At 41.1% G+C, this 21,294-nt stretch overlaps 1 long non-coding RNA gene across 4 annotated transcripts; it reads right to left on the minus strand.

Moving 5' to 3' along the window:
* Positions 1 to 6,201: 6,201 nt before the first annotated feature.
* On the minus strand, positions 6,202 to 14,466 carry LOC128797574 (uncharacterized). 4 transcript variants are annotated; one of them, XR_008434180.1, is made up of 4 exons: positions 14,383 to 14,466; positions 13,882 to 13,961; positions 13,597 to 13,796; positions 6,202 to 6,393 (listed from the first exon to the last, which is right to left on the minus strand). It is a non-coding gene; the product is annotated as an uncharacterized LOC128797574 (long non-coding RNA). The 4 variants fall into 4 exon arrangements; XR_008434178.1 differs by having other exon boundaries at positions 6,202 to 7,663; XR_008434177.1 differs by lacking the exon at positions 6,202 to 6,393 and adding an exon at positions 10,110 to 10,658.
* Between the last annotated feature and the right edge of the window lie 6,828 nt (positions 14,467 to 21,294).

The following is a 21,294-nucleotide window of genomic DNA, read 5'->3' on the forward strand; positions in this document are numbered from 1 at the left end:
TCCCCCAGTGACATCTCCCAGTGCCATCCCCCAGTGACATCTCCCGGTGCCATCCCCCAGTGACATCTCCCGGAGTGCAGTCAGGGCCCCCAGTGTGCCCCTCAGCACGGCCACGAGGGGACACAGCTCCCGCAGCCGTGGTGTTGCTCGGAGCTGGGGAGTGGCGAGGCAGGAGGATGGTGGGTTTGTGTTGTTCTCCCACATTCGGGGACATCCGGGCCGTGTGGACACACCTCAGGTGTGGCCATAGTGGAGCACTCTTGAGTTCTGTAGCTGCTGATTTCACCTTGGGGATTTTGCTGTATCTCATTCTGCCCTTGAGTCTTTTAATGACCTGGCCTTGCTGGAAAGATGGAGGAAAGGTAAGACACATCATGGGGTTTAAGGGCACAAGGATCCTGATCTAGACAGTGTTGCACCATCAATGTGTTTGGTAAGTTGTGAGATGTTGGTGCAGCAGAGGTTGCCTTCATCTCCCAACACAACTTCATACACTACAGAAGTTTCATTCTCTGGGGAAATCCAGAAAAACGCCCTCATGTGTGCAAGCAAACACCTCAAATACTCAGGGAACACCCTGAATTAGAATCACAGAATGGTTTAGGTTGGAAGGGACTTCAGGATCACCTGGTTCCAACCACCTGCCATGGGAAACTTTGGATGTTATTTAGGATTTCCAGAAAGAAGAAGTTACCACGAAATTACATTTTGTGCTGTGCTACTTTCAGATCATACTGTACACAGACCAACATGTTAACATGGCAAAGGGGTATTTGAGATAATTGGTTTAAATCTTTTGTTGACAGAATTAAGACTGAGTTCCTACATCTGCTGCAATGGTGTAAATTCCGAGTAATTCAATTAAGTGAATTCAGAGCTCCAATACTGTATATTTGCAACTGTGTCTGATACATGCCTTCCAATTAGCACAGCACAGATCATAGGCCTTGAATCCCTTTCTGTTTGAACACAAACTTGATTTGAAAAATCTGCTAACAGAATTTATCCATTATCCTTAATAATTTTTACTTAATACCAGTTGACTTAGGCACTGAAAATACATGCATGTATCACACAGAGTGTATCAGTTGTTCTTCCCTTACTCTGGCCATTTACAAATTCTTACAGAGCTTTTATTTTTACAATCTGATTCTTTCAGCTCATAGTAATATTAGTATATTTTTACAGGTGATGGACTGGGAGTGATGGCTTCCAGGGAAGTTAAAAGTCATATGCTAATCTAATTGAACATAGTCCCATACACAGTAATTTGCTTCAGACAAGTGAATGAAAAAGGAAAAAAATAAATGCCTTTTCTGCATTTATTTTAAATATAAGTTGTTTAAATAAAAGTTGTTTTCCTTTACCTGCATGGGTATGCTGGGAAAGGAGGAGGCAGCTGTTGCTTCCAATATAGAATCCCTGAGTGGCTAAAAAAGAAACTAAATTCTTATTCAAAAGTCCTTCGTGAAACACCCAAAGAAACAGCTTGGCTCTTACTGTCTCTTACTCTGAAGTGAACTTTGCTGACACAAGTCCATCTGGAGTTCATACTCAGCATAATTCAACATATGGGCGTTTTTCCCCCAGGTCAGAAATGAACAATGAGTGAAAGATGTCTCATTTTCACAACAGAGCATTGAGAGCATGCTGCAGAGGTAAGAGTAAAAAATTCTGCCAGTTCATGGGAATCAAAACCCAAAACTGAGGCAGGAATGCTTGGCAGGCACTGCCTGGCTCATGGGAGCTGGAAGTTTTGTGTCTCAGCGTGTCCCCTGGGAAGCATTTGGGGAGTGTGCTTTGGAAAGAGTCTGGGCACTCCCAGCAGGGAGTTGTAAGGGATATTCTTGGGGTCACTGCTTTCCCCATGACTGAAGAATGTTTTGCTGCAGGTATGGGAATTAGTCTTGTTTCCTTTTTGAGCAGGTTCTGTATTTGACACACTGCTTTCTGCAGATCTGCTTTGTTAATGAACGTAGAGCTGTAAGGTTTGCTTTATGTTGGAATCACATGATAGGTGATGAACTAGTTTAAGTCTTTCTCCTGGTTTTATTGAAATCAGTGTCCTTGCCTATAGTTGGGTAGCATCAAGGCCCCATGCCAAGAACTTCAGGTTCTTTTACAATGTGTTTCAGCAGAAACCAGAAATATTGTTCCCAGTGGAAGAAACCACTAGAAAATCACTTAAAACTGAAGAATGTTTTAGATCTGAATTTGGATTGCCTCTCATCTGTGGGTAATACCACAGAATCACAGAACTGTTATGGTTGAAAAGACTTTAAGATCATCAAGTCCAACTGTCAGCACAGCACCACCACTATGTTCACCACTAAACCATGTCCCCAGATGCCACATCCAAACAACATTTTTTGGACACTTCTGGGGATGGTGACTTGACCACCTCCCTAGATAGCCTGTTCCAATGCTTCACAACCCTGTGAAGAAATTTTTCCAATATTCAATCTAAATGTCCCCTAGCATTGCTTGAGACCATTTCCTCTCATCACTTTTTCCCTGGGAGAAGAGCCTGACTCCCCCCCACCCCCACAACTGGCCCCTCCTGCCAGGGAGTTGTGGAGAGACAGAAGGTTCCCCCTGAGCCTCCTTTTCTCCAGGCTCTAGCTCCAGCTCCCTCAGCCACCCCTGGTGCTCCAGACTTCCCCAGCTCCATCCCCTTCTCTGGACATGCCCCAGCATCTCAATGTCCTTTCTGCAGTGAGGTATCACAAGGCAGTACCTTGACTTTGCTATTTTGCTTGGAATTTCAGGAACATACAGTACCAATATTATGAAATACAGCCACACTTTCCATATTTATAAATGGCTGTGTCAGATTTGAGACAGAAGTCTCATTAAACGCATTGTTCATACCTCAGTTGAAAATCCAGACTGTTAATAGAGCTCTCAGATTTTTTATTTCTTTGTGTAGGTGTTTGCACTTCCCTGGGAAGGCAGGGATGTGAAATATTGTGCCATTATTGCAAGGGGCTGGCAAACAGACGCTGTTGGCTCCAGGAGATGGCACTGTGTCCTCTGGGCTGAGAATTATACCCATAGCTCTGAAATGTACATCCAGAACCAATGAAATTCTGAGGGGCTTTTGCTCTTTCTTGTTATGAAACACACATTTCACTGTAGACCTAAATTCCTCTTTAACTGTCCCAAATATGGTACATCATTTCTTTCATATTTTTGCAAATAACTGGTATGGAAGTGCAGATATATATTTTACCATTATCTGTGCAGTGCCTTGTGTTTTTCTCTTATAGTGCTTCTCTGCAATCCAGTGAGTGGCTTTATAGCCACTGGGAGAACAGGAGAAACAGCAGGATGAGCATTTTAAACATGAAATGCTGAGGTTGTGTAACAGTTCAGGGTTCCCAGGTAGTTTCAGAATTGGGTTCCTGTGCATTTCAAGTTGTGACTTAATGATGGCTATATTTCCCTGAAAAACACAACCCCCAAGCATATTAAAAAAACTATTTCACTAACAAATTCCTCACTAAAGGAGGTGGTGAGACCTCCTAAAACGGTTCTGGCTTTATAGTTCAGCTAGGAAGGAGGCATTTTTTCACTGAACTTTCTGCGTGTCATTTGAAAGTAAAAAAACGATATGAAAAAGGGAGCTCATTTGTGCTGCAAAATGTGCTGGCTGATAGCTGAGGGCTGACCAGAAGGGAAATGGGTGAGGCCTCCACATCCTGTGTATGTCCGCACCGAGTACGCTGTCCTTTCCTTTCCTTTTGTACCAGGAGGCGGGTGCGAGCCCGAGGCTCACGGGCTCGCCGCTCCTGCACCGGGCTGTAAATGCTTTGCAAGGTGCCTTGTCACACGTAGGGCAATAAACTTCCAAAACCCGAGAAGTCTTCACGGCAGAATTAACTGAAATCGCGAGTTCTTGGGGCTCAGCGCTGCCGGTGTCCCCTTGCCGGGAGGCGCCGGCGGGCGCTGCCCGGAGCCCCGCGGCCCGGCCCCGTTGAACCCGCCCGAGCGGCAGCGGCCGCTGCCCCCCCGCCGGCCCCTTCCCTCCTTCCTGATGTCAGCCGAGCCCCGCTGATGTCAGCCGAGCCCCGCCGGGGCCGCCGCCGCTGCAGCCGCTCCGCGCCCGCGGAGTCCGCCCGCCCGCCCGCCCGTGAGCACCCCCGGCCGCGGCTGCGCCGGGGAACCCGCGGCCGCCCGCCTGAGCGCCGCGCTGCCCCCCCGTGCCCTCCCCCGAGCCCAGCGGGAGCCGCGGCGGCCGCAGCCGCGTTGCGGCGGGGAGGTGGGAGCCGCGTTTGGCAGCCGGGGAAGGCAACGTTATAAAAAGCCTTTGTCTTGGGAATCAGCATCGCATCTCTCCTGCCGCCCGACGTGCTCCCGGCGGGGGCGAAAGCCACATTTTCGGCTCGTTTGTTCTTTTCGCCGCCCCAGGCATGTCTTGACACAGCCGCGAGAGAGCTCGGCGTTTCCATGCACTTCCGACGGATGTCTTCGGCTGGGGCGAGAGCGGTGGGGGTTTGAGACTTTGTAGCGTATCTCGGCGCGAGCGTCTGTGAGATTCCCATGATCGCAGTGTGAAGGAGGAAGAGCTGGGAGAAAGAAGCGGTTGTGGTGGTCTCTCTTCTTGCTGGGTCAGCCTTCCTGGATGGTTGCATTACTGTCTTGTGAACACATTGTCAAGCGCGCACAGAGAAAAGAGGCTTAATTCTTCCCCCCCGTGTTTGGTTTCCGTCGTGATCTCTGTGCAGAAATCACCACTTTTCTCCCAGTTCGCCGGTCCGCACTGAGCAGCAGGAATATGCTCATGAAGGAGTACCGGATCTGTATGCCTCTGACAGTTGAAGAGGTAAGATCCGCGCTCGTACAGGAGAGGCTGTTCCTTACCGAGCCTTTTCTCTTGCAAGGCGAATTGAGGTTATATTTGTTTTGCTGAATATTTTTTCTTCGTGTAATGAACTTAGTCGGAGATGACTGGTTAGAGAGGAATGTTTTTATTGGAAAATATAGGGATCCTGCAGGAACGAAGGTAACTTAAGTGTATCAAAAGCATTGTGTCATCAAAATATTGATTATAAAGATTTTCCAACCAGACTTTTCAGAGGAATTTCATGCATATTTGCAAGGGAATGTTTTGTGCTGAAATTTCTATCTGATAAAGAGTTTGTCCAAAACCCAGATTCTAAACATATTTCACCTTTGCTTAAAATACCCTCGCAGTTGAACATGGCCTGAAACTCCAGCACAGGTAGGGAAGAGAGTTGATCATTTATTAGTAAAATTTTGTTGTCATTTAAAGAAGTCATTGAAAGTCAAACAGCTCTTTGTCGATGTTCTGAACTCTGTGTTAGGAACATTATGTTTTTATTTATCTGCAGGCATCCCACTTGCTCACTGTTTTAATTTAGACAGCGATACCTACATGGAGTACACGTGCTCTGGAGTTACTGGTGCTCATGAAGGGATTGTGGGTGTAATTAAGTGCCCAAAGGCCTGATGGCGTTTGGAAAGGAGATGGTGATTTATGGTTTCGTGTCCTGCAAGTACAAAAAAACCTCGGTGTTGTCTTATTTGGCCATTTCTGCTGCGGATTGAGCATCGCGAAGGGGAGCGAGCCCTCTCTGAGTGCGCATTTTGCGCCGAGCTGCGCGCAAAGTTCCGCCGGTCCCGCGGACGGCGTTGGGGCCGCCAGGGGGCGCCCCGCTCCGGCCCCTCCACGGCCCCTCCACGGCCCCGCTCCGGCCCCTCCACGGCCCCTCCACGGCCCCGCTCCGGCCCCTCCACGGCCCCTCCACGGCCCCGCTCCGGCCCCTCCACGGCCCCTCCACGGCCCCGCTCCGGCCCCTCCACGGCCCCTCCACGGCCCCGCTCTGGCCCCTCCACGGCCCCTCCACGGCCCCGCTCTGGCCCCGCTCTGGCTCCTCCGCGGCCCCGCTCTGGCCCCTCCACGGCCCCTCCGCGGCCCCGCTCTGGCCCCTCCACGGCCCCTCCACGGCCCCGCCACGGCCCCGCCACGGCCCCGCTCTGGCCCCTCCACGGCCCCTCCACGGCCCCGCTCTGGCCCCTCCACGGCCCCTCCACGGCCCCGCTCTGGCCCCGCCACGGCCCCGCTCCGGCCCCGCCGGAGGGTCCTGGCCGAGGGTCCCGGGCGGAGCGCCGCAATTCGCTCATTAATCCGCTAATTAATGTACACATTTGTTCTTTGGCTCCATCCAGGCGAGTGTTTTGCCGCACAGTTTTATTTTTTGCAATATATGTGCAGAAGTCCTCGCGGGTGTGACAAGAGTAGTCGTCTCAATGGTCGTTTTGTCCGTATCTTCAGATTTGGCAGATTAACAGATCTCTAAAACTCAGAATTGGAACTGCCAAATATTTACTTCAGGCTGCTCAGGAAATTCCTTTTGCTGGGAGCAGGAGCTAAAACCACCATATACATGAAGTTACATAGATACAGGTTTAATTCTAGCATGTTTCCATCCAAGCTATATCATATGCTGTGATATTGGATGGCATTTTTCTTTTAATACATAATTTTCTTTGTTTATTGCATTACTCTAATGTAGACAACATTTTATCCAAGCCAGTTCCTGATGTCCTTAGACTACCACACTTAGTTAATAACAGTTCATTACATCATCAGAAGGGAGCAGATCTAATTTATTTTGAAACATTATTGTTAAACAAGATTTCCAGATGCAGAAAAGTTCAAAAATCTTCCAAAACAGGAATGGTTGATTCATGATGAGGCAGAAAGCAATGTTGGATGTCATTTGTTCTCTAGAATGTTAACAGAATTAGTAAAGATATTCAATTTTGTCATTTCTCTTATGTTGAATTATCCATTATTTAATCCAAGCACTGTAGCTGAGATGCCTGAATGAGGAACCTAGAACATGTCTGATGTTTGGCATCAATTTAATTATTAATTATAAAATGAACCAGGACAAAACTTTGAAATTAGCAAATACCTTCTTTTTCTTACAGTATTTGCACACTAAAGAAGTCCCACACTTTATTTCTCATAGTTGTTAATCTTTGTGACATTTCTTGCAGTCTTAGGAAGGTGGTGTTATCTTATTTTTATCCTCAGTTGCACATTAACTATGAACACAGTGAGATTTTTTTTGCCATCTGTGTAGAACAAGGTGCTGCACTGTGCAGTTGTCAGGAGAACATCATGGGGCAATGCTCACCCTTCAAAAGGCAAGAGCATTTTGGTTCTAAGAGGCCCAAACTGCCTTCTGCAGGGTGCAAAGTCACTCTGAAGTTCAGTGGGCTTTGAGGGAGAGGCAGATTCCATAGGAGCTGCAAGTTCCCACAGAGTTGGGTACCTGACCTGCAGGGACACCACTGTCAGTTAAGCAGCAAAGAATTTTTGAGGTCCTGTCTCAACAGGTGTGGGGCAAATGCAGTTCTTTCTTATACAACAGCATGGATTCCCTTTTTGTGCTGTTTTTCTTATGTAGACTTAATAAACTCTGTTTTTTCTGTTGTTTGGATGTTCTGCCTTTCAGCCTGTGCACTTTATACATACATCCAAAAGCACTTCCTTGAGCAGCTTTCCTTTTTTAGCACTGTTTTCCATCCACAGAAGTCTCACAACGTGAATGAGAAAGAAGTATGTCCTTAATTTGTGGTGTTGTCACCAACACCAGAGTGGTCTCCATATCATTCCTGTGAAAATAATCTGGCACAGGCAGGAAGATGAAGTGTTAGCTCTGTCAGCCAAGCACCTGTATCCAATCTTCTCTAGTCAGATTTTGTGTGTAATGTGGAAAAATGTGCAGTAAAGGGTTGTGTAATGTCCAGGCAAGTAACTGTAAGTCATGACCTCACATGTAAATACCTGTGCAGGCAGCAGTGTAGGAGTTCATGCTGCTCTGGCTGACTATCACGACCTAAATTTATCTCTAGAGAAGAGTTAAAAACTGATAGATGTCAGTGTAACAGCAGCACTGTCTCCAGGCTTAAAGAGTTTCTGGCACTGTTGTGGATAGGAAATTCCTTCATTAGCTACTGCAGATCCTGTTCCTGAGGCGTTCTTTCCTTGATGCCCTTATTAGATGAGATACCCAAATATTTATAGGATGTTTGTTTATCTACCTATCTGCTTGGAGGCCAAATGCCTTCTTGCAAAGAAAACATCTTCTGCTCTTTGCTACAGACTGGACTGTTGTGGTGTATTTTGAGCCAGGACACAGGAGCTGGAGATGCATATTTGTTCCTTGTCCATAACCACCAGGAAAGATGAGTTGTTCCAAGAGTTCTTGCTGAGGTGCAGTGGCATCACACTACAGTTCTTATTTAAAGCTGAGCCTTCCTTAGTAAATTGAATTTTTGACAGCTGTTTAGGTCTGTTACGTGTGCATAGTCACAAGCTGCCTGATCAGCTTTAAAATATTTTGAGAAAGGATGCACCATGTTAACTGCTAAGCAAAACAATAACATCTGCCATAAGAACTTTGCAAATAAGGTCAGGATGGGACTGTTGGTTGACAAAACCAATATGATTGCCAATGAGAAGTCATTCTTTACCTCATTTATGGTACTTTTGGCAAATTCGATCCATTCGTTAACATTGAGACCTTATAAATTAGAAAAAGCCCTTTCCTTGCATTAGTATATAAAGTGAGCAAGATCTGTTCCAGCAATTCCATAGGATCTGTTACCAGTCTTCATTCCAGCTGCAATTAATAAATAAGCCTGCTGCTTCTTATTTTTCCCTTTGCATTTTCATGTGTTAGTTCATTCTTACAAATAGCTTGTTACATCATATGAGAGAATATTATAATAGGATGCATTGTGGGTTTTAAATATCATCAGTTAAAAAAACACATTCCTAAGCAAGTGAAAAGAACGCCTAGCAATTGAAAAGAGTGGGGATGCTAAAAAATTCTCAGGCTTGGAGCTCATTGCAATCTTTCATGGGAAGGATTACATGGATTTGTGCTTTAGCAATACCTATATCTGAAAATGTAAACCAAATGTGATAGGTTAGTGTGGTACTGAACTCTTCTGGAAGAGGCAAAGTATAGTGAAATTCTTGATTTGTGAGCAAAGTGATTATTATTTAGGGAAATAGATGGAAAGACATTTTTTGCTGGATCCTGTTGAAAATTGAGTTGTTACTGCTGTAAAATGCTATGAGTGATGTGAAGCTGGGATGTGTAAATTTGAAAACTGAACATCAAATAAACTACAGGAGTCATAGGGTTTTTTCCTTGGAAACAGGGATGACCATTAAGGTTTCTGTTAGTTTTGAACTGTACGTGCATGACCAGTACCTAAAGTCCTGACAGGTTTTTCTTTCCTTTGTTCTTTATTTCAACCAAGATTATCTCTGCTGAGGCTGGTGGAATCACTCCCACTCTGTGTTTTAAATAAAAGCCAAGTTGAATCTGTGGGGAGCACTGCCTGCATGAGGTGTGGAGGAACAGCTGTATTGTCATGAATACAAACAAGCAGAGACCTGCAAAATGTCTGTAAATGCAGATCATGGGTTTTACAACAAAAAAAATCCTTTCAGCATTAACAAATTCTGGTTTTAGAGGTGTTGTCCTTGCTGCTTTATAAGAATGTCCATTGTTTAGTTCTTGTTTCAAACATTATGAATTCTCCCAGTGTGGATTATTTACATAAAATTATTTCAACAACATCTGTGTAAACAGCATTTGTATCCTGTGAATCTTGTGTACACTTCTTTAGAAGATTTCATAGGCTCCCATTTTGTGTACAGAGGGTACATGTTATAACATGTTTTATTCAGACTTTATATGTAATTCAGATTTAAAGCTCATTGAAAGTATATAAGAAAGGGCTGTCATGCCCTGAGAGTCAGCAGGTGTTACAATATTTGGACATAACAATATGTATGTAGTACACCAAAGCCTTTAGTGGGGTATAAAGTGTAAAATATTTTTTTTCTAAAGTACAGTGATCTGCTGCAGGGCAAAATACATCTACTCATCCTGCAAACAGATTAAATAATTGTCAACTTTGTCCATTTCCTTCATTTCCCAACTATAGCCACAGAACATATTTTCAGGAATATATAAATGTATGGAACACTTGTAAAAGCAGTATGTTGGTCATAAGCAAGAAGACTATAAACAAGCTGAAGTCATCTTATCAAATTCAATTTATTTTAATTACTTGTAAATGAAAGTATAGTTGGACCATGTCATGTCCATGACCTCTGTAGAAAATGTTTATCTGGCATTTTTGAGCTGAGGTTGTCCAGCAAAAACAGAGGCTTATTGTGCTATTTTCATTTAAGCTATCAACAGCTCTAATGCATCTCACACCAATTCCTTTACAATATACTGAATTGCTGTGAAACATAACTTTTTCTGTAGTTAATCATTCTGCCAGGAGATGCCTTCTGAGAATATCAGCAGCCTCACCTGCCTTTTGCAGTTAATACAGTGGAGGCACTGACACGTTTGTCTGAGGAGGATTCAGAGTTAATTATTGAGCTAGAGAACCTCTTTACACCATTCTGAACATATTTTTACCCTTTAAAAAAATTCCTTGTGTATGTCTCTTGTCAGCAAAGGGGTTGGATGTGATCTTTGGTGGGTGGTCATGTCTACTCTCCTCACAAGTCCTTTGCTGCACACAGTGTGACCTTAAATTCACCTTAAATCTTATGGCCTGGGAAGAATCATTGTAACAGATAAAACCTAGGAGAGAAAGCACCAGAAGTTAACTATTAGCACCAAGGAATAATACCTATTTGATTTTCTTTTGCTGCATGGTCTAGTTGCAAGAAGGAACAGATGAAAGTGAGAGCATGGGAAAAAATAAACACCTTGCTTTGGTTTGGCCTCCTTACATTAGTTGTGGTCAGCTGTACATGTACAGCAATGCAGAGCAGATGTCAAACCTTCACTGATTTCCACTGCAAATAGAAATCCAAAAATATGCAGTTTTCTCCCTTACTCCTGTTTGGACATTTCAGTATAGCTCTGTGAAAGAAACAAGACAATCTTTGTTCTGCAGACTTCAGTGTAAATAATTTTAAAAAGTTTTCAGTGGAAAGGATTGAATATTACCCAAGGAACGCCAGACTCTGACATCCATCTCTCTTTATCCTTTATCTCCCTTGCTCTGTCTTTCCCTGTCAACACTTGTTTTCTCCAAGGTGTATATATATATGTGTGTGTGTGTGTGTGTGTAACGAAAAATGCCACACATTTGCTATGAGGGCTTTGTTAGCAAAGTACAGGCCCAGTTTTGCACTTCGCTCAAAAGCAAATGCAGCCTGTTGGTGGTTTAGGACATTTTGTAGCTAAAGCACTCTACAGAGCCCTGATGCTATCAAGAACTCCATGAGCTGTATTTGTTTTTGAAGCATAATGTAGGTTTGGAAACAAAAGAACAGGGAGAGAAAAACACAAAATGTCAATACTGGCTTTTAAAACTTAAGAGTTTTCTGGTTTTTTTTTTTTTTTATTGTGGGGTGGACTTTATCTTGCTGAGAACATGAAGTTCTTGTAAGAGTTGATGTTAATGTTGAATGAACAGCACTTTTGAAATTCTGACAACTTCTGTTAATGTACCTAATAATGAATGTAGATGTCAATATTGGCATCTTGAGCTTTGATAGCTCTGATATGTCAATTACATTTTCCCATAGTCCAGTCTGTTTGATTTCTTCATTCTTCATACTTTTAAAGTCCGAAATAATATTACTATATAACTCTAATAATATACATACAATATACAAAATATATATATAATATATAACTAATATAACTATATAGAAATAATATAACTATACAAATTTTCATGTGCTTGACTGCATATATTATAAAAAATACAGGTGATTAATAGTTCTGGAAGTCTATAAAGCCCTTTTGATTAGAGGAAGACAAAGATTTTTCTACTAATTAGGAAATGTTACAAATGGTATTTTCCTTCATGAGTATTTGTTTGAGTCTGATAGTTATTTGCATTGTTAAAATCTGTTAGAGATCATGTTCCTGGGTACAAAAGGCTGCCTAGTCAGATAATGGAAAATCCATCGTTTATAACAATGATTCATTCACTAAATTCTTCTGTGTGACTGGTGAGCTGACAAATGTGTTCCCCAGGCTGTTCTTACAGAAGCAAGTCAGTTGTGGATGCTAAAATCCACACAGGCTTTGCATTTTGGCTGTCCAACCTAACACACAAGCAACCATTATATACTCTGAGGATGGAGATGGATAACACACACATGCAAACCCTTGAATATTCTCAGTCATTGTGTGTAAGGAATAATCCTTTGTATCCTTATTAATGGAAAACTTACTTGGAATTTTTTTTTTCACAGAGTTATAATTTTCCTTATATTTATATTTATCTTCATTTCTTCATAGAGCATCTATCATGATCAGCAGTAGATTTTGTAAGACTTTATACCAAAATAAAGCAAATAATGACATTTCATGCAAATTTGCTGTGAGAGTCCTCCAGTGCAGCCTGAAGAACTCTCTGTTGGATGTTGTGCACATATTTAAGTGTAATTGCCAGTGTCTGCAGGCATCTAAAAAGCAAGGAGAAGGGTGGTCCCCAGCATTATTGACTGTGTTTAAAAAGGAGTGAAGAAAAGGTAATTTAGATTTCAAGTTGGATTAACAGATGGATTTACAGTCTGTAGGTGGAAGAAACCAGACTTGAACTTCACCTGTGTTTATATATAATGCTTTTAGTCTAGGCTTAGTCTTGTTTATTTCCTTCTAAGTTCATAATTTCTTTCCAATTTTGGTTATAAGTGATCAGCCAATTTTGAATCCTTGGATATGTATCAAAATGCTATTTTTAATTTTCTAAAGTACAATGCAGGGTGCTAAATTGTAGGAATGACATTTTAATGGCTCTTTTTGGGGAAAAAAATATGCATCTTCCATCTTTTTCTTGTTTGTGGTTAGAAAATGCTGAAGCAATCTTGGGTTCTATTGGTTTTGTACTTTTGCAGTTCCAAAGCTGGTTTTGCTGTGCACTCTCCAAGCTCCAGCACATCCATAACTCGCACACACACTTAATTTAAAGCACCAGGAGTCATGTGAGTCACAGGACATGAATGTTTGTGGATTTAGCAAAAGACTTCTTCATATGCTCTCCAGAAAAATCATGGTCTTTATTTAGAAGTTTTTACGTGTCAGTTCTAAGATTAGTCTTGCCCAAGTGATTTAGGAATACTTAGACTCTGTGGGAATTGTTTTCTGTGAGCATGCTGAGGATGCCTTATTTTCCATTTCATCACACTAAATGTCATCTTAGGTTTAATGTGTTGACCAATTAATGACTGTGTTCAGGGTTTTTTTCTGTAAAAATATTATTACAATGCAAGACAAAAGACTAATTGTGATTGTGTGATAATGACTCTCCAGTGTTACACGCACTGTTACTCAAGTGCTTGATTAACAATCAGCCACTGATGACAAATACAACTAATTTTTTAATATATGTTCAGGGTTTTGCTCTCATTTTCTATAAAAGTTATTGAAATAACCTTTTGTGCTAGTGGCACCATCTTGCTTGAAAGGTTCCCAAAATACAGAACTCTATCAGGAACTAAAAAAATTGTCTTTATCAGAAAGGTGAAGACAGTGATAATTCTATTGAAGTTCTTACCCATGCCAAGCTTGGATCTCTCCTGGTCATACGTAGATGTTTTTAAATAGTCTCACTTGTTAGGTCCATTTGAACACTGGTCCTAGTATGTAGAATCTTATCTTCTGAAAGATTCTTGACAAATTTATCCAGCTACTGACTGATTTTGTCAGGTTTTCTTCAAAAGTGCAAATTAGCTGACCTTCCGGTAATATTTTCATCTAATAAATTAATTGCACAATGACTTGCAATAAACCGAATGAAGCACATTAAATACACACATTATTACAGTCTTAAATAACCTACCTGCTTCTTTTATCCCATAGACTTGATATAAAATTGATTTAAATCTTCCTTCAGTGGGGCAGGTTTTGTTTTTCTTCACTCTGTGCGAACAGAAAAACACTCAGTGAAAATTAGACCATAGTAATACCAATGAGTGCTGTCACTGATGTCAGAGAAACCAAGATTTCACCAAATATGTGTGATAAAACACAGCATATTTTTAGAACAGAAATTTTTAGAATTTAAATTCCATTTTAATTGCATGGTGTAAATCTGAAATAATTCCATTGACTTCAGGAGATCCGTTACAGATTTTTATCAGTCTGATAAAAATGGACTTTAACCAATGGCTGTAAACTGAAAGAAAATGTAAATTTCTCAAATCTGTTATTCTGAACAAGAAAGAGACCAAGCTGATGTGTCTAAATCCTTATTATTCTTTTCTAACCCAAATAACATTATCACCTGCTTAGATTAAGGCCCCCGATTTGTGTCAAAACTCTATAATGTCTGTGAGCCTACATTAAATGAAATTCTTGCTGTCCTCACACCACAGACTTCTCAGTTATCTCTTTGCGCTCAACATTCAGTCCTAGTTTTACAGAGCCTTTGATTTCCTCTCCTTCCTCCCACTTTGAGCTCTTGGTCAGTGGGAAGTGAGGAAGCCTCTCCAGCCCCAGCAGGCGTGTGGCCAGCTGGCAAAAAGCTGCTGCTCTTGCTTGGCCTGGCTTTGCAGGGAATAAGGAACTGCACAGCAGACTGGAACAATGGAGAATTCAGCTCCCTCTTGAGTTCTCGGCTCGGGTTGAATCCCTGTATTCCCGCAGTTACCATGGCTCTTTCTCCCAGAATGAACCTAAAGAGAGCACCAAGTTCCAAAATTTCTCCAGTGTCTTAGAGGGTTACTAAGTTGATTTGCATTTCTAAACTGTTTGCTATTCAGTTAAGCCCATTTTCTTGTTTCTTTTCCTTTTTTTCTTTCTTTGTTTCTCCTCAGGGATGATTCAGTATAAAAACATGTTTGTCTATATTAAGGGGATTCTGTTATACATTTGGGATATATTGGGATTTTTTTCCCTGTTAACTTCAGTGGAAACAGAATAAAGCCTAAATAGGGATTTTGTTGTTTTTGTTGTTAATTTGTTCTCCACTGTTCTGCTATAGCTTATTTTCTCCACTATCTCTGCTTTTTTTCATGTCTGAACTTGAACTTGCTTGGAGTCAAGTGATGCCAAACTTCTAAATCTGTTCTGAGGGAGTTTGAGATGAGGCAAACAGCATTTGAGTGGAAATGTTATGTCATAGTAACAAATGCCTATGGATTAGTTAGTTTATTTCCAGGACCTCATGGGCTATACATTGCTATTTATAATTTAACTTTCTCAAGCAGCCACGACTGTGTTTATGTTGCCATGGTGTTCCTTGCCATACTTGAGGGTGGATAGTAAATGCTATAATTGAAAATTGATACTCCCACTGAATTAAGGGTAACAGGTGGTTATGTTTTTATTTAATCATGCTGCAAGCATATTACAAGTTAAATGTAGATACCTCTACTCCTGCCTCTTTGCCAAGACATTTTCAGACATGCAAGTTTGTCTTCAGTGGCCAGGACTGGAGTAAACAACATGAGTGATTTGTCTTGTGACAGGCCAGGGAATGTCAGTGGCCATCAATGAGCATCCTCCACTTCAGACTCCAGAAGCAAATGTTCTTCTGCAGGAGGGAAGGAGCTGCTCTGGTGCACAGGGACAAGTCTCTGTCTCATCCTCCCCCTGGGGACTGGACTGTGGGTAAAGCTCTGGTTCCTGACCAGCATCTGAGGAGCAGCAATTGGTGTTTGCTTGTGATCTCCACACATTAGCCCTTTACCTCATCTCAACTCTTCATTTCCTTCTGTTTTCCACTGAAGTTTTCCACATTTTCCATGTGGGCAAGACACATCCTCTTATCACAACTATTCAAAGAATCCCTCTCTCATGACCATAAGAATAGTTTTGATTAAATTTTGTCAGCTCCAATAGAATCAGTTAAATGGTGTATCTACAATACATCATACATGAATCACATAATATATAAATGCATGTTTTCACATGTGAATATACATATTTTTCCATTCTTCAGAGTAAAAAGACAGAAAGACACAGATACTATCCTAAATTATTCTTAACATTTAGGTGGGGGAAAAAAGGTGTTGTAGATTTTTCTCCCTAAAATAGTCTAAGATGTGAAAATTAAATAATTCAAAATAATTTCACGCTCTGTATTTAATGCAAAAAGCCATATGCCCAGGATTATAAACTAACCAGGTGCAAATACTTCAGTCAGGATTGTGTGGTTATTATCAAAGGCATTTATAAAATATGTGTTAATAGACCCATACCAAGGATGCCTAATTGGTGCAATTGTGTGAGCAGTGAAGTGCAGAGTGGAGCTTGCTGCCTGAGTTCTGCACAGCAGTCTCCTGTTGAGGATTTTTGTACTGTTTTTAGAAGCAGCTGTCAGACTTTGGTCTTTATTAAGTTTGGCTAATTGGATCCTCCAATTTTTCCTATAGCTGTAGGATATAAAATGAATTTTCAGGAGTGGGAGATGTGTGCATGCACACAGTTTTCTCTTTAACTCAGTTCAGTGTTGTTTCTTGTTTCTCGTTTCTCAATTTTCCTTTCACATTTTACCATTTTGTAAAGCCAAGCCAAACAAAATAGCTTTCATGGACGGTATGTTTTGTCATATTTTGGTTTTTAAGCTGGTTTACATTGGCTGGAAATATCCACGTTATTTAAACCAGCTTGCTTTGTACACAGGACCGAGAGTCAGAGAATGTCTTAAAGGTTTGCAAGGCCTTTAAGGCCTTTTACAAGCTCACAGCAATTGCATTCCTTTCCATGGGTTGTTATACTTAACATCTTTGTTTGCAGGCCTTTTCCACAATTTTGGAAGTTAGACTTGCAAATTAAGTGAGCTACTTCAGGCTTATGTTATAGGTAGCACTTGATTGAGTTTATTGTTACAGACATTCCCTAGGGCCACTCACAAACTTCCATGTAACAGTGAGTGTGCAGTAAAGCATTAGGCTTTGAAGTGTTCATGCATATTTAATGGTAAGGGAAGGAGAGAACTCAGCATTGTAGCCAATTCAAACCTTTGACAAGAACAGTGAGTCAAGGAAAAAAAAAAGAGTTTGCAAGATATTTTTGAGCAAAGGAAATAAAAAAGCATTGCTGAAGGTGATTAATGTAGATTAGTAGATCATGTGTTTTAAGGTCAGTGTCTTGGATTCACAGATCTAATGGAAATTCAGTCTCCAGCTTGGGTTTTTCTTGGCCTTTCTGAGCTTCCCCAGCTCAGCTGTCCATTCACCTCCTTTTGGAGATGTAGGACTTCTGCTTTCTTTTGGTGCTGGTACTGCAGGTACTGAGCTTGAAAGTCCCAGAGTCCTTGTGTAAACCTGTGCCTTGGAGCTGACTAGATCTCACCGAAATAGATACTGACCTGGGAAATAACTACCTCCCTCTTCTAACCAGTGCTACCTGTGTGGGCACAAGAGCAAGAGTCTGGAGTGAAGCAAGGTCTTCATCAGCCACAAACCAGAATTTAGTCTTGAAGTTTATGAAAGCTTTGCCACCATGCTTTGCCAGGCTTCATTTTGTTGGGTTTATATCAGGTTATTCCACACTTTTCTTAAGCAGTTATCTATGCATATTCATTCTTAACAGTCACGATTCTCTGTGTGAAATTGTAGCATGAATTTTTATCTTGGTGTTGATGGGTGGTTCCTGATACTCCTGGCTCCTGTGCCGAGCATTCATTTCTCTGGTATTTTGCTTTTTAAATACAGGTTACACTGCAGTGAAAATGCTCTTGGTTTAAAACATTTTGTAGCCATTTTGTCAGTTAAAAGAAAATAAGTGAAAAGTAAGGGAAAAAGGAAGGACACGGAATGCATTTTTCAGAGAAAGGAATTTAAGTCATAAGGTTTATAGCAATAGAATTCACTTGCTCCATCAGATGACATTTAAAAGTATTTTCCATTTTTTGGAAACTGGAAATATTAAGAAACCATGTAAGAAAAGAAATAGACTTGCTGATTAAATAATTTATCATGCAATCACTGACATAAAAATAATGACAGAGCTGTTGAGGGACATTTTTGCCTGTCTTATCTTGCAAACCCTTCTTTTACTGTTGCACTTTTGACTCTTCCAGTCAAGAGTTTCAAAGCAAAAGGTCTTTTAGCTCTATCAACATTTCATCACCCCACTGATTTATGTGTGCAAATTGTTTGCATATGTCAGATTTAAACAAAAACTGTTTTGGAGGCACAGCAAACTTTGCAAGTTGACATATAAAGTTCACCTCAGTAAGTCAGCTGAAAATTTGGTTCCTTGTGTCCTTTCTGTAGCAAACTAGTGCACTGCATCTGCTTATGATATTCTAGAAAACAGGGAAAGAAAAATTATATCATCAAAGTCTAAAAGATGTAGATCACCAGTAGACTTTTTTTTTACTATTTCTCATACCTGTATATTGACGCTAGTTTAAGACAGTTTCAAAGATGGATTATTTCTTCATATGTTGCATTTATACTGATGGAATAACAAGTTTCTGGGGCTTTTTTCCTGTTAAATCTTTAGCAATTTTTATAAACTCAAAAAAATATGCAAACTCTCCTGTGAAAGGTTTCTTGACAGAAGCCAGCGTTTTGGTGTATCTGTCTAATGAAGCTGCTCAGGGAATGGCTGTCATGAAAATGCGAAGACCTGTGGGTGGCATAAAGCCATTCTGACATCCTGAGTATGGGATCCTTTTCAGGCAGACTCTGTACAACTCCACAAATTAATCATTACCTTGAGTTAGGATAGCACTGGGATGTGCGTTGCATTTTGATCAGAACGAGAAATAACTTGCCCAGGATTGAAGGCTCATGTCCTGTATTCCCTGTATTCCTCTACTGCCAGTAGGGGAGGTCTGGTTTCCTCTCAGCTGACCTTCTGAGATGTTTCTCTGTAATTTCACACTGCTCAGCCCTGTGGCTCAGCTGTACCTCTCTGTTTCAGAAGTAGGAGCAGTACCAGATCTGTGTGACACAGGCTAACCAGCAGGAAACTGGGAGCTCTTTGGTTCCTCTGTGTGTAGAAGATCATGGTGAAGCCCCAGTTTTCATCCCTGAACTCTTCCATCTGTAGTGCTGAGGTGACCCTGTGGTGAATTTGGGCTAAAGAATTTTAAGCTGGTGTTCCAGGTGTTAATTCACTCTAAGGTCAAGGAGATAAAGTTACTGAGCTTTTCATCTAATCAGGAGTTGCTCTCTGAGCCTTGCAGGCTGCAAGTGATCACTGTAACTGTATCCTCTATGTTCTCTCCTTTTTTCTCTTTGTACTCTTTGTAATATGCCTCCCACTCCCTATTTTAAATCCTTTTTGTAGGAGGTTAATTTTGAAAATGTAACTTTCCATCCTTTTGGGTTCAAGTTAAGTTGCTCCAACCATCATTAATGATGAGTGGAGCACTTTCAGACCCAGAACAAATTCCTCTGGGACTTAGCTGATGCCCTCTCTCCAGTGTTAAAAATTATTTGTCTATTCATTTCACTTTTTATTGCACCTTGTAAACAGTGATTTGTCTATGCAAGGACCTTCCTTATGGGAAATTTGTTTCTTTTAGAATATGGGGGAATGCGCTCTCATGCATATGGTGTGACTCTTGGGGATGTCCTGTGCAGGGCTAAGAGTTGGACTTGATGATCCTGGTGGGTTCTTTCCAACCCAGCATATTCTGTGATTCTGTGCCTTGGCAAAATGGGCTTTTAATCTTAAATTGCCCATTATCCACTGGGTCTGCTCTGGCTGTGTACCTGCTGACCTCTTTAAACACAGATTAACACATGACTTCTCCTCACTAAAGCTGTCTTAAATTTCACTCTGTGAAATTTCACTCTGTTTATGCATTCAAGCTGTGCTAGTCACACACATTTTTTTTATTTTTCTTGAGTAATAGGAGCCACTCTCATATGCTCTTTTTCAATTTTCTGTTCAATACATTGAATAGATGATAGCAAATAAAAAGCATATGAAAAGCAAATTAATACAATTCCTGTCCTACTTGGTGAAAGTATAGAATTATAAGTTAATGCCCACACAACATACTGAATCAATTGTAAATGCAAAGATGCAATCCTTAGAATACAACTGATTTTTTTTTACCATGGCTATCTGCTTTACTACATGTAAGCACAAAACTTCAATAGAAGATTTTTGATTACTGTTTTTTAAATTCTTATTCCTTTAAACCATTCACTATTTGGGGACTGTTTCTTAAAGAGAATCACAGAGGTAGCAATAATGCTAATAGTTAGGATTTCAGGCAGTTTATTAATATTTTTTGCAAGTAATATTTTCAGTGCAGCAGTATTTGCATATTATATTAGAAGTTGTTTTGCCAAGTGCTGGTTGGCAGGATGTCATGTTCCCTGGTTTCCATTTGGAGCTGCAAACTCTTCTGATTGTTTCATCTCTGAAAGGAGCTAACATTTGCTTTATTTTAGATCCTAGCTCTTGTAGGATGCACAGCATCTAAACTAACAGGGTCCTGTGCTCCAGGAGCAATTCCCCACTTTGTCACAGTCCTGATGCTGTTTCATCACCACAGCCCTGGTTCATGCCCAGCACACACAGAACTGTCTGTCTTGAAAACAGAGATAAATTTCTATGTCCATGTTTAACTTTGATTTGTAGTTACATTTTCGCACTAACCTCCTCCCCTGACTGTAAATCAGTAAATGAAAAGCACACCATGTACACAATCTGCAGTCAAGCATTTGATGTGCTTGTAATTAATTGACAACATTCCTATACGTGTTGGTCAGCAAGATTTATGTCCTTCTCAGGTTCACAGCGAAGCCAGTGGGAGTTTCTCTTCTTTTGCATTAAGAATGCAAAAATATGAACCTAAGTGAGAATTAATTGAATGAGGATGTGTGTGTGACATGCAAGACAATTCTGTCCTGAACTGCACTCTGTAGAACTCTGCTGGCTTTAGGTAAAGTGCTTTGTCTTACTCTCCCACAAAGTACCGTAAGTCATTTTTGCATATGACATTCACATTTATGTTCTTTAAACTGTACTACCAGAGGACCAAATTATGTTAGAAAATTTCAACTCTTTCCTAATGACTACTAATAAAATTGTAAACCTGATTATTTGCTAAATTATATATAATATGGACAAAATGGCACAAGGTGAAGCAAGGTTTTTTCTGGTCAGCAGATATCTAGGAGGAATGAGCCTGGCTTGGTAAGCCAGTATATTTTTCTGTTCTGGCACTTGTTGCTTTGCTGCCTCATCTTCTTCAGCAAGTGAGTTAATAATCAAAAATCTTAATGTAGCTCCTTGTTCTGGAACTACAAAATTGCATTGTCCTCTGTTGATATGT

Source organism: Vidua chalybeata, chromosome 19 (assembly GCF_026979565.1).
Source record: "Vidua chalybeata isolate OUT-0048 chromosome 19, bVidCha1 merged haplotype, whole genome shotgun sequence".
In the NCBI taxonomy this organism is placed as follows: Eukaryota; Metazoa; Chordata; class Aves; order Passeriformes; family Viduidae; genus Vidua; species Vidua chalybeata.